Here is a 15,298-nt window from a genome sequence, read left to right on the forward strand (position 1 = left end):
TTCATGTGTGTGTAAAGGAAGGCGTCCCAATACTTTTGACAGTATAGTGTACAGTATACTTAACCACTTTACGACTGCTCACAGTAATATTACTGCGGCAGAGTGGCTCGTTATTGTCTGACGACGTAGTATTAACGTCGTCAGACACTCCCCCTTCTGGGCGGCGCTTGCGCGCCGCCGGAGGCTCGCTCCCGCTGTTTTCAGTCACAGCGGGAGTCGGGCCAGGGGAGGAGCAGCGGCAATCGCCGCTGCTCTTACCCGATCGTCGGGGATCGAGTCTGGAGATCCGCCCGCTGTGTGTAAACACAGCGGGCGGATCTCCATAGTGACAGGGAGTGACAGATCGGACTGTTCAGCATAGCTGGACATCCGATCTGTCCATGACTCACTCAGTCCCCTCCCCCCCCCACACGTCAGTAAGCACCAGGCATACATTAACCCCTCCCTCTCCAATAAAATTAACCCCTTCCCTGCCAGTGTCATTTTTACAGTAACAGTGCATATATATATAGCACTGATTACTGCAGTAATGTCACTGGTACCCCCAAAAGTGTCAAAATAGTCAGTCAAGGGTCCGATCTGTCCGCCGCAATGTCGCAGTCCCGCAAAAAAAATCGCAGATCGCCGCCATTACGCGTTAAAAAAAAAAACACCAAAAATGACAGAAATCTTTCCCTTTGTTAGTAAACGCAATAACTTTTGCGCAAACCAATCAAAATACGCTTATTGCGATTTTTTTTACCAAACATAGGTAGCAGAAAACAAATTGGCCAAAATTTTTTAAAAAAATTGGTTTTTACATCTTTTTTGGGGGGGAATTTCATATAAAAAAATGTTAAAAATATTGTTATTTTTTCAAAATAAACGCTTTTTTTTTGTTTATAGCGCAAAAAGTAAAAATCGCACAGGTGATCAAACACCACCAAAAGAAAGCTCTGTTTGTGGGAAAAAAAGGACGTAAATTTTGTTTGGGTACGGCATCGCACGACCGCGCAATTGTCAGTTGAAGTCGCACAGCGCCGAATCGCAAAAAGTGGCCTGGACGGAAGACAGCAAAATCCTCCGGTGGTAAAGAGGTTAACAGAAAAATTAAAATGTGATGCTGGGCCTATAAATCCTCAGTTTCTTTTTTCTATTTTATAAACATACCAATAATCAATAAAACAAATATTTTGTATCTAATATAACTGTAGGATGTTCATAGAAATAAACCAAAAAACTACTCAACAAATGTGGATCTACCTAAACAGAGGAGACAGACAGGACGCTGAGCTGAATCGGTTCCACTTTGATGTAATCTGTCATTGATAAAAGAGAGTTCAGACTTTTTTAAAGCAATTAAAATGTTTTTGCCTCAGGAGGTAAATAAAATCACATGATAGCGCTAAATCAGACGGCAGAGAGGTAATCACTACAATAGTTCACTATTGAACAATATTGAACCCTGTAACAATAACACATAATAAATCACTCTGAAAGGTACATTGGATATGATTTTTTTTCAAGGACAAATAAAGTATACTCGAGAGGACTGAAAGGACTGGCTTATTTTTATTGTCCATTTTAGAGACTACTGACAATTCCTTTTTAAAGTAAACTTTATTCTTTCTTCACTGAAGAAAATATTGGCCACTTTAAAGACAAATTGTTTTATGCACTTGAGTCTAAAAAAGAACATAAACAATTCCATTATAACCTTGTGAGACAAAATGGAAGTCCTGCGGCTAGGAAGCAGAGACCTAATTAGCAGGCTGCACAGTCCTAGGGAGGGACCTTGAAGTGTATGTCCAGGCATTACCCGTATTTACCCCCAACCCCCTCCTCTAGACCATGTCCCAACACTCATTTTTTTTTGGACCAAAAAAAACATTTTTTTTTTCTAACTGTGACATCAATGCCAGATTTGTAAATTTTTTGCAGGGGAACCCGCTGAGAGCTCCTGTTGACATAGGTATGCCCTTAGAACTACATCTTCTAAGAGCCCTTCCTCCACACAAATTATGTGGGCATGCCCCCAGAACTACATCTCCAAAATGCCCTTCCCCTTCACATATTATTTATTATCATTATTATACTGGATTTTTATAGAGTTTACGCAGCGCTTTACAAAAAAAAGGGGGACAGCCCAATTTACAATACAGTTCAATACAGAAGGAATAGGAGGGCCCTGCTCATGGAGCTTACAATCTAAATGGAGGGGGAGGTGGTACAAGAGGAAGTGGCTGCAGGGGATGATCTGATGGAGGGGTTCCAGTTCTTGGGTGGAGGTGGGGTAGGCTTCCCTGAATAAGTGTGTTTTTAAGGATCGCCTAAAGGTGGACAGGCTGACCGGACATACTGGGGCAGGGAGTTCCAGAGGATGGGAGAGGCTCTGGGGAAGTCCTGGAGGTGAGCATGGGAGTAGGTACCAAGGGAGCTAGAGAGCAGGGGGTCTTGGGAGGAGCGGAGAGGGTTATTTGGGCGATAGCTGGAGGGGAGGTTGGGGATGTAGCTGGGGGCGATGTTGTGGATGGCTTTGTATGTTGTGGTTAGTATTTTGAATTTTATACCATGGGGTAGGGGAAGCCAGTGAAGAGATTGGCAGAGAGGGGAAGCGGTCACTGATCGGTTAGTAAGGTGTATTAATCTGGCAGTAGCATTCAGGATAGACTGAAGGGGGGATAGCCTATGTAAAGTTAGGCTAGTTGTCAAGACGGGAAATAACCAAGAAGTAAAGAAGTTGTTTTGTGGTGTCATTAGGCAGGAAGAGCCAGATTCTGGAAATGTTGCGGAGGTTAAGGCGGCAAGATTTAGCCAGTGATTGGATGTGGAGGCTGAAGGAGAGGTCAGAGTCTAGGATTACACCCAGCACCCTGACATGTGTGGAGGGACCAAAGGGTGTTCCATTTATCTCAAAGGTAAAATCATGGGGAGGGAATCGGGGGGAAGAAATATTACAAGCTCAGTCTTAGAAAGATTGAGTTTGAAGAAGCTGTGTGACATCCATACCGATATGTCTCTCAGTAAATTTGTGATGTGTGAGGAGATTGAAGCGGTGAGTTGAGGAGTTAAGAGATAGACCAGGGTGCCGTCAGCATAGAGGTGGTAAAAGAAGCCATGGGAGGTTATCAACTGGCCAGGGAAGAGGTATATAGGGAGAATAGGTGGGACCCTGGGATAGAGCCTTAGGGTACCCCAACAGAAAGAGTAAGAGGAGGGGAGGAGATGTTGTTGTAAATTTAATTAAGCAAAATAACTTTAGGAAATACACTCACATTTCCAAGAGTATAAACAAGCCTTATATTAATAGAATATGCCCAGCGTCTAGTGGATAGTGTTCCTACCGCCCTCCTAGATGTGGAAAGTGGCGTGCGTTCCAACGCTACTTCCGCTTGCGTTCCACTACACCGGAAGTGACGTATTACGTTTGCTGTGAAGACCGGACATACGTCGATGCGTTTCGCCCTTCCTTGTGGGCGTCATCAAAGACACAAAGCTCTGTGTTTATATATTCACTTATTTTTTCACTTGTTGATGAGCAACAGCTGCAGTATTTAAGGAATTTTCCACATATTTCTACATTTTATATATATATATATATATATATATATATATATATATATATATATTTTTTTTTTTTTTTTTTACTTATTTAATCACACCTATTAATTTATTTCACATATGCGCAGGGTGGACCTTTTGGTCTTATTATTGTAGCCAATCAGTTTCTAACTTCAGCTTGTTCAATTAAGCTTTGACAAAAAAATAAAAATAAAATGATTTTGCACTCAACAGTTATAGTAAATGAACCCCATTACGTGGGCACACCACCATAACTACCTCTCCTAAGAAGCCCTTCCCCTACACAGATTATGTATTATGTGCGCATACCCCCAGACTCACAGTACATCTCCTAAGAGCCCTTCCTCTACATATATTACACTCCCAGCGCTACAGTATACTTCCTTTATGCTCTTGCCCTACACATAATATATGGGCACATACCTAGAACTACATCTCCTAAGAGTCCTACTCCTACACACATTATGCTGGCTCATCCCAGAACTTTATCGCTTTAAGAGCCCTTCCCCTACATGTATTATGTGAGCATACCCCTCAGAGCTACATCACTTAAGAGCTCTTTCACTATCACTACACATAATATGTGGGCAGGCCCCCAGAACTACATTTCCTAAGAGCCCTCCCCCTACACACAATATGTAGGTATGCCCTCTGAGCTATATGTCTTAAGAACCCTTCCCCTACATACATTATGTAGGCATGCCCCCCAAACCTACATCTTTTAAGAGCCCTTCTTCTACATACATTAGGCTGGCCCAACCGCAGAACTACATCTCCTAGAGGTCCTTTCCCTACTCACATTACTTGGGCACAACCCCACAACTACATCTCCCAAGCATCTTTCTCCTACACACATTACGTGAGAGTCAAGGAAGCTGAATTGAATGAAACTCCCTTTAGCTATGATTCATTTTCTGTTTTTTTATTGTTTTTTTTCATCCTGTTCCTTTGTTTTTGTAGCAGCACAATACAGCATAAAAATGTGAAGCAGCGTATATACATAAAGTGCATCAAGAAAAAGCATCAGATCAACATGAACCAAATACTAAATATATATATATATATATATATATATATATATATATATATATATATATACAGTATATATATATAAAGTGCATCACATGCTTGAAAAAAGTAAAGTGAATAATTAATCCCACGTGTATAAATAAAATATCAAATCACAGAAAAAAATGGTACATATAATCAATAGTCCATAAACAATGTGAACAAACGTGTCAAATCAAAGGTCCATATATATAATGTGGATAACAAGATCCAGTGATGAGAGTGTCACCAGTGCAAGACCCCAGCAACCACTATCCACCAACAAGTGCAATGGCTGCTCACCTTAAATAAGGTAATAATGCGCATTCATATGAAACAATCCTGTTTATGGGGGTCACTCCATGGCGAATAGTAATCAGCTCATGAAAAACAAATAGGCATCTCTATAGTGTAGTATATAGAGAGCAAAAGCTCTATTTGGGCTTGTTTGGTGGAAGGCTTATCACTAGCCATGTCAAACAATTATTTTTGGTACAATAAAGAGTATTTTAACCAAATTAAGGGAGTAGCCATGGGGGCTAGATATGGCACCAGTGTTGATAACTTATTTCTCAATAAACTGGAAGAGTAAGCCATTTACCCACAGCATATCCCACAAACCTATATATTATTAGAGGTTCGTTGATGATGTTATGATAACATGGGAAGGACCTGAAGAAGAGTGATTCATTTTTTACAACAGTTAGACCAAAATATATATGGGATTAAATTAACAGGTAATTGGAGTAAAGAAAATATTCATTTTCTAGATTTGGGTACAAGAACATATTTCAAAAGTGTAGATAGGAATGGCTATATATCAACTAGAAGTTGCCATAATCCCACATGGACTAAAGACCATGTCTAAGGGACAATTCACCCGAATTTATAGAAATTGCAATAGTAATGCAGATTACATCACCCAATCTCATGAGCTCATAGAAAGATTTATTGAGAAAGGATATAAAAAATAGGAATTACTGAAAATTAGAGAATCAGTTAATAAAATGAAAAGGGAACACTTATTAAGAGAAAACCCTAAAAAGGTAAATAATAAAGAAACGGCTTTTATCACAGGATTCAATCTGCAATACAAGAGTGTTGAAAAAGGTATTAAAATATACTGGCCAATTTTGATGCGAGATAACACACTTAGGAACATACTTCCAAAAAAAAAAATATTTTTATATATAAAAAAGCACCAGGCCTGAGGAACCTTATAGCAAAAAAATTTAATTAACCCCCCCCCCCCCCCAAAAAAAAAAAAAAGGGTAACACATTCTCTCAAAGGAATGGGTTCTTAGGATGTGGTAGATGCAAGGGGTGTAAAACAACAGCTGATAAGAAAGACAGGTAGAATCAGTCACATCACCTGATGAAAGGGAGTTGAAAATTGAAAAATTCCTTACATGCACCACTAAATATGATACCTATTTACTAATTTGTCCATGTGGTTTAACCGCTTGCCGACCGCCGCAAGTACATATACTGTGACGGTCAGCCCCGTGCAGGCAAAGAGACGTATGGGTACGTCACTCGCCTGCGAGCCAATAGGGGGCGAGCACGCGCCGCCGGAGGCTCGCTCCCGCCCCCCGCTCGCTCACTGTGATCCCCGCACGTGTGACCGGCGGACCCGATGTCCGCCAGTCACTCGCGATCGTCCGTTACAGAGGGAGAAAGGCAGGCGGCTAATGTAAACAAAGCCGCCTGTCATTCTCCCTTGTGTAAGTGCAGAGATCATACGGTCCTGCTATGCAGGATCGTATATCTCTGTAGCTACACAAACAGCCACATCCCATAACAGTTAGAAGCATGCCCCTAGGGACACACTTAACCCCTGCATCACCAATAAAGTTAATCCCTTCCCTGCCAGTGTAATTTTTACAGTAACAGTGCATATGTATAGCACTGATTACTGTAGTAATGTCACTGGTAACTCCAAAAGTGTCAAAAATGTCAGTCATAGGTCCGATCTGTCCGCCGCAATGTCGCAGTCCCGCAAAAAAAATCGCAGATCGCTGCCATTACTCGTTAAAAAGAAAAAAAAACAATAAAAATTACAAAAATCTTTCCCTTAGTTAGTAAACGCAATAACTTTTGCGCAAACCAATCAAAATACGCTTATTGCAATTTTTTTTTACCAAACATATGTTGCAGAAAACAAATTGGCCTAACATGTTAAAACATTTTGATTTCTACTTTTTTTCGGGGGAATTTCATATAAAAAAATGTGAAAAATATTGTTATTTTTGCAAAATTGTCACTATTTTTTTGTTTATAGCGCATGATCAAAAAATCGCACAGGTCATCAAATACCACCAAAAGAAAGCTCTGTTTGTGGGAAAAAAAGGACGTCAATTTCATTTGGGTACAGCGTCGCACGACCGCGCAATTGTCCGTTAAAGTCATGCAGTGCCGAATCGCAAAATACCCCCTGGTAAGAAAGGGGGTAAAATCTTCCGGGGCTTAAGTGGTTAAGATACGTGGGTAGGACAACTAGATGTCTATACAAACATATAAAGGAACATGTGTATAACATTAAAATAAGCTATAGATACTACAGTGTGTCAAATCACTTCCGACACACACATACACTAATAGGGACCCCACCAAATTAAACTTCTATGGAATAGATAGGGCCCATAATTATTGGAGAGGTGGTGATATGCGGAAAAAGATATCAGAAAATGAGACTCAATGGATCCATAGGCTGAATTCCCTCAGCCCTATGGGCCTGAATATAGACATAGATTTGAATTTCTTCCTAAATATACAATATTTATATTATTTACTTGTGCTAGTAAAGGATTTTTAGGTGTATTATAAATACAAGATTGGTTTTATATCCATAGACTGCAAGGGAGGAACAATAGTTGTACAACCACTAGAGGAAATCAGAGGTTTCAATATCGACTACATGGGCTAATAATTAGGGATGATTGAACGGTTCGGGTCGACCATCGGTTCGACCCAAACATTGACTGTTCGAAATTCGGCCGAATTCCAAACTTTTTGCTGAAAAAGTTCGGAATTCGGCAACCAGAACCGACCAAAATGCAATGGGACAGGAACTGGGCTTTAAAAGCCTGTGATTGGACCAGAACCATCAGTAAAATGTGATTGGAGTGAATAGGGGGTCCAGAGGCCAAACAGTAGTGAATACGCCCCCCAGTATATAAGATAGCCCCACCAAATCTCTAGCATTGTAATACAGGCTGTGGAAGAGAGTGGAAGCAGTTCTGTTACTCCTGCTTCAAAAGTGTCATTTAGCAATTATTAGTGTGAGGAATGGGATATCTAGTCTAGTTAGGGTACTATTTTCCACTATAGTTAGATTTAATAATCTAGTAGGGAAAGTGTTAAGTGTCAGGGTGACTGTAGTGTAGTGTAGGGTTAACTGACTCTGACTGCTATGGCAGGGTGACCAAACTCTTCCATGTCAGGGTGACAGCCATAGAAAAAAGATCATTTGTATTAGAATTGCAGTAAAGCAGGATAGTGGCTTCGCTACTTTCACACCTGGCCGTTTTTGTTTCAGGCATTTATTGGGCTTTTTTGTGGACGTCTGTGGAGGCAGGCATGACATCTGAACTTCTGTGTAGGGGTATACACACACACACACACACACACACATGTATGTATATATACACATACACACATATAGGTGTGAAAGTAGCAGAACCCTATGCCTGCACTAATTAAATTATTTGCAGGCATAGGGCTTTGCTCCTATCACACCTATATGTGTGTATGTGTATAAATACATATAAGTGTGTGTGTGTGTGTATATATACCCCTATACAGAAGTTCAGATGTTATGCCTGCCTCCAAAGACGCCCAAAAAATGCCCAAAAAAACGCCTGCAACAACACACCTGGGCGTTTTTTGTTGCAGGCGTTTTTTTGGGCATTTTTTGGGCGTCTTTGGAGGCAGGTATAACATCTGAACTTCTGTATAGGGGTATATATACACACACACATATATGTATTTATACACATACACATATATAGGTGTGAAAGTAGCAGAACCCTATGCCTGCGCTAATGAAATTATTTGCAGGCAAAGGGCTTCGCTCCTATCACACCCATATGTGTGTATGTGTATAAATACATATATATATGTGTGTGTATATATACCCCTACACAGAAGTTCAGATGTTATGCCTGCCTCCAAAGACGCCCAAAAAATGCCCAAAAAAATGCCTGCAACAAAAACACCCAGGTGTGTTGTTGCAGGCATTTTTTTTGGGCATTTTTTGGGCATCTTTGGAGGCAGGCATAACATCTGAACTTCTGTATAGGGGTATATATACACACACACTTATATGTATTTATACACATACACACATATAGGTGTGATAGGAGCGTAGCCCTATGCCTGCAAATTATTTCATTAGCGCAGGCATAGGGTTCTGCTACTTTCACACCTATATATGTGTATGTGTATATATACATACATGTGCGTGTGTATATATACCCCTACACAGAAGTTCAGATGTCATGCCTGCCTCCAAAGACGTCCACAAAAAAGCCCAATAAACGCCTGCAACAAAAACGGCCGGGTGTGAAAATAGCAGAGCCACTATCCTGCTCTACTGCAATTCTAATACAAACAATCTTTTTTTTCTGGTTCTGGACATGCTACAGAGCTGAAACTTCACAGGTACACATTTTAGACCCCACAGACACTAAATCCAAAGAAATCTCATTTTTTTTTCAATAATTTTTTCAATAATTGGCTCTCTATCAAAAACGACAATGGGAAGTTCGGGTCCCATTGATTTCAATAGGGTTCTGAAATCCGGGCCGAACTTTCGGGAAGTTTGGGTGTTCTGGTCGAACCAAACTTTTCAAAAGTTCGATCATCCCTACTAATAATCTGAATATAGACATAGACAAAAAAATTACGATATACTATATATTATTCCACATACAATATTTTTTAGAATTTTTTTATGTTAAAATATGACCTTAAATTATAACAAAAACAGTATTGCCCTTATGTCTATATGAATCTAGGGGAGGTATACCTGTTGTTTAGTCACTAGAGGGAACTAGAGTTTTCTATATGGCATAGGCCATATAATTATATTGCAGTTTAAAAGAAAGTTTATAAACAATTTTATATAATTTTAAATACATTTTTGTAATGTCAAGTTTGTTTTTAAATAAAAGATTTGCTGATCTATTTGTGGGGTAAAGTCTTGTAAGGGGCTAAGTGAAAAGGACCTTGGGATATAGTATTATGCATGCCTTTATATATCGCAAAATTTTGTATTATCCTTAGTTAAATATCATATCCTTTAATAATATGCTGGAGTTTTGCATCAGTTGTGGATATTTTTAACTGATTCAAGACAAATGTTCCCATACATGTGTAAAAATATCTCTCACTCACAGGTGGTTTAGTGAGCTTTTGATGTCATGTATGTAAAGATGGCTGCCGCATATCCAATTGACCATGTAGTTGTGGGGGGAAGTGCAACCATGTGTTGATGACCTCACTCACAAAATGACCTGTGAGTGGTCAAGAGGAATGATTACATCCTGTGGGTGGTCTCTGGTATACAGGACTATAAAAAGAGTACATAGCATGAGGAATAAGTCTGTTTTTTGGAGCTGTGGAAAGACCAAGCATGCAGCCAGGATTTCTTATTGTCCTGTTCCTCCAGTTATCCAGTGTAAGCTGTTGACATTCAACTACCAGAGCTAAGTATTATTTGATATTTTGGGATTTTTGGAATAGGAGTGTATGTTTAAGTCGTGGTATTTTGTGTAATGTTTATGGTAACTTTTATGTGTAAGGAACTTTATGTATTTTGATGTCCAGTAAAGTTTTTTTTTATGCTTTTTATCAAAACTGCTCTTAGTGTGTCTTTTCATTTTAAATATTCACTAGATATTTCAGTGGCTGTCCAGTATACCTTCATTATAAATTTTGTTGTTCCCACATTTGATACAAGTTTCAATAAGGAAGTGGAAAATTTATCCAAATTGTTACTATATTTATCACCAACTAGTTTGGGGTGGTAAGGGATGACACCCAGGCAAATTGGATGATCAATTGGTTAGCACTAGAATGTATAAAGGACTTTGAGAAAATGGCCACCACTTGACTTCATGATGACGCCTTCTGGTGAAATGCATTGAAGTCTGACTTGTGGCAGTAGTTACGGTTCTTTTACTGTCGTCACGTCTGGCTCAGGTGGAACGCATGCTGCCTCAAAGAGAAGAGCGGCAGTAAGGATTGTGTTTGAATAGGCTCTGAATAGTGGGTCCCGCTTTAGGGCACACAAAAACATGAGTTTATCGGCTTTCATTTTTTATTACTACTTTTGTTAAACCTATTGCACGATCACCTTGTGTTATTCTGGGTTAAACCTTCGTTTAATACTGGATGCAAGCAATAAGGAAGTGGATGTATACTACAAACCCTATATAGGAATCAGCCTATAAGTGGTTGGGGTCCTGGTGGCCCAAAGCCTTCTGGTGAGTGGCCCCTCATATGCTAGGTGGTGGAGCACAGTATATACAGTAAGTGGAGCATAGTTATATAAGAAGAGCATGTATGACTAATTCACGGATGGTGGAAAAAGAAGTGGAAAAGATGACCTTATTATTTTTTGCATGGACTTTTATTGCACATATATTTTTTTTAGTGAACTGTTTGCAAAGCATTGTTGGTTGCACTATTTTCTGTTTGTACATTTGATGATGAAAATATTTTAGACACATTTCTACGATTAAGCTAGCACATAAACATTAACTTATGCACTAATTTTGGGTTAACCAAGAATTTACGGCAGCAGCTGAGTACTAATTCACAGATAGGACTTACATCTAGGGGGCACCGTTTTATTGACACAATTAAGGTCATCAGAACAGCAGGTCTCTGGAGTAACAGGTCTTTAGAACAACAGGTTTCTGGAACAGCAGGTCTCTGGAGTAATGTCTTTAAAACAACAGGTCTCTGGAACAGCAGGTCTCTAAAAAAAAAAACAGGTCTCTAGAACAGCAGTTCTTTGGAACAACAGGTCTCTGAACAGCAGGTCTTAGGAACAGCAGGTCTCGGAACAGCAGGTCTCGGAACAGCAAATCCCTGGAACAGGATTCTGGAACAACAGGTCTCTGAAACAGCAGCTCTCTGGAACAGCAGGTCTCTGCAAAAGCAGGTCTGTGGCACAACATGTCTCTGGAACAGCAGGTCTGTGGAACAACATGTCTCTGGAACAGCAGGTCTGTGGAACAGCAGGTCTCTGGAACAGCAGGTCTCTGGAACAACAGGTTTCTGAAATAGTGGGTCTTTGGAGTGACAGGTCTTTAGAACAATAAGTCTCTGGTGTAACAGATCTTTAGAACAGCAGGTCTCTGGAACAACATGTCACTAGAGCAACAGATCTCTGGAACAGCAGAGAACAGTCCATGCATCCAGCACTGTACAGCAACCCCTTTCTGTACAGCCCTGTACACACACTGCGCATCTACACTCGGCTACATCCATTCTCTGATTGCCACTGCACCCTGGCTATGTAATGACAGGGGCAAGGGAGGCATAGTGAGCGCAGTGGGTGTGTGCATCAACAGCACACCGAGTTGACTCAGAATAAATGTTCCTTCAAGCAGCTGTTTTACCACAACAGCCAGTGATGGGGTGGGTAAAACTAGGACTGGTCAAACTAAAAAAAACATTTTATAGATGTTATATATGTACAGAATGCATAGAAAATAAGATAAAAAATGGAATCATACAGTACAGGACACATGACTTGTATTGTATAGACCTTGGGAAATGAAGGTAGCCTGTATATAACCCATAGTCTATAAATACAAGTCCTGTGCCCTGTGCCCTGTACTGTACTATAACGATAACAAACAGGTAAGTTAAAATTCCTTTTATCAAAGACCATTATTTAAAATAATGATTTTCCTGAAAAAAATATTTGTGTGTTTCTTTGGTATTTTAAGTAATGGCAAATTATTCCCAAATAAATAGGCCAATAGCTGATATGTAAAAATTGCTCTGGTCCGTATCATGTAGAGGAGTGAGAGCTGAGCTGGTTAAGGAAACTTTTCGTGAAATAAATATGCAAGCTGCCAGCGCTAATCTCAGTCTAAAATTGCTAGCCTGGCTATTATGCTGATCCATTAGCTTTAATAATTTTTTAAATAACTGATCTGGAAGTGTTCAGATCCAGAACGTCAGAAATCCATACATTTGTATGCATGCAGATTCTGGGGAAGAATCTCAAGCTATTGCAAGTCCTTCAGTTTAAATCAGCTAAATAATACATGCAGTGAGCAATACCCTTGCTCACTGTGTGGAAACAGTGGTCTCCCTGCAGAGGTCTTACACGGCCCTTGCTGATTCAGACATATTGCTTTGCAATCAGCATATCTCATGCTCCCTGCTCATTGGAGAACTCTAGCTCTGACTCAGCAGGGGGTGTGTTCAAACTCTCTAGAACAATGTTTCTCAACTCCAGTCCTCAAGTACCCCCAACAGGTCATGTTTTCAGGATATCCCACAGATGAAATGGCTATGGTAATTACTAAGGCAGTGAAACTGATCAAATCACCTGTGCAAAATAATGGAAAGCCTGAAAACATGATCTGTTGGGGGTACATGAGAACTGGAGTTGAGAAACATTGCTCTAGAGCAGGGATCCTCAAACTACGGGCCTCCAGCTGTTGCAGAACTACACATCCCATGTGACATTCATAGACATGACTAGGCATGATGGGAATTGTAGTTCCTGAACAACTGGAGGGCCATAGTTTGAAGACCCCTGCTCTAGAGAGACCACTGCTTCTGCACAGCATGCTGGTAGGGAGAAGGCCTTCCTGCTTAGGCTGTGGCGAATTTCTAAAGAAACGTTATATACATTTTTTAACTGCTTTCTTTATTTTTTTTCAAGTGTGCGAAATTGTTGACTATGAAGATGCGCATTAGGGCTTTGTCAGAACCCAAAGGCCAGGCAGAGCCCTTCAGCCCATCTGTACATGTGCCGGACAATCAAAAATAGCCATGCCGGTGGAAGGGAGGTAGAGCCATGATTAAGGGGACTGAAGTTTAAGGGCTCTTTGACACACGGAGTCCGCCAGACTCCATTTTCCTCAGCGGGGGATCGATCCACCGATCCCCTGCTGAGCAGGCGGATGACAGCTGTGTCTCCGCGCTGTGTGCGGAGACACAGCTGTTAGGTCCCCATTCATCTCTATGGGGGAATCGGATGGGAACGGACGTCTGTCCGTTCTCATCCGATTCGATACCCCAGACGGATGGAAAATAGGGTTTCCATCCGTCTGGTTTGGACGGATCGGATCGGATGTCAGCGGACATGTCTCCGTTGACATCCAATGCCCCATAGGGATGCATGGGGCGTCCATTCAGATCCGCCAAAAAAACTGACAGGCGGATCTGAACGGACTCCATGTGTGAAAGGGGCCTAACTGTCTTGATTCACATTTCACTGATATAAACAACATGTTGACTTTAGCATTAGGCGCAGCAGCCAGGCAGTTAGCACTTTCAGAAGGAGGGGTCAGAAACTGAACCGCCCAAATTTATCTTATAACGGGGGGGAATAACTGCAAATTTGATTATTGCTCCCTCCAGTGGTCATTCTACAAATCTCTACAGTATATTTATTAGCAATGTATGAAAGCACAAGCCTATCACAATACTTCAAAGTATTTGGCTATCAATCAATTAGTATTTGATGTAATGATTGGTTCTCTTTAAGCTAAAAAGATTCACAAAGCTTATTTAAGTATCTAGAAAAATCAAACTTTTTACAAATTCAGTGACGCTATAACGACCTCTTGTTCTGTACACCTTACCATGCATGTTCTCTGCGCAGTGAAATCATTATCACACTTTTATCTATACCGTCTTTTTTTCCCCCAGCGAAATAAACACAGTTAACCCCTTCCTGCACCATGACATATTCTGATGCTACAAATCTGCATACTGATTAAAACAATCCGTTTTACCTATATCCATCTGTGCCAAATCATATTAAAATGACAAATAATTGTACTTGTAGTGACGGCAGATTGTTAGACAGCGCATTAGCGGCGGGCAATGGCCATTTGTTATTCCGTGTCAAGAAAACAGGCCTGTTAATGAAAGGAACTTATTGAAGACGGTGACACTACAGCTCGATCTCAAGGAGAATCCTGACATGGGTGTTAATAAGACGATTGAAAGGTTAGTGTTCTGGGAATACGGGAAAGTTTAATATTGTTTACCAGCCTTAGCACTTTTCATAATGCTGACAGTCCGAGCAAGGAGAAGAAAATGGAGGGCCTTTGGGCGAATATGCAGAGGCCATATTGCCATATTTTGTAAATATTTTCTTGGCTTGCAATTAAGACCTTAAAATCAGAAATTCGTAAAATTCTGTGTGAACCTGTGGTCAGGATATGGCTGTTCAAGTAAGAAGGAAGTGTGTCCCAGGCCCGGGGAGAAACTAGGAAATGGGGACTTTTACCCAAAAGTCAATCACTTTATATTTATATATACGTATTTTTATTATTTCATACAAAAGTGTTAAAAATACTTTTGGAAAAATTTTGGAAAAAAAAAATACATAAAATATAATTTGCATAAAAGATATTTCATGTTGTACACATCACCAAAAAGTACAATTTTCTGCATCTAGATAGATCCCACAAGATTTTAAATCGAC

Source organism: Pelophylax lessonae, assembly GCF_965119305.1.
Source record: "Pelophylax lessonae genome assembly, chromosome: 5".
Taxonomy (NCBI): Eukaryota; Metazoa; Chordata; class Amphibia; order Anura; family Ranidae; genus Pelophylax; species Pelophylax lessonae.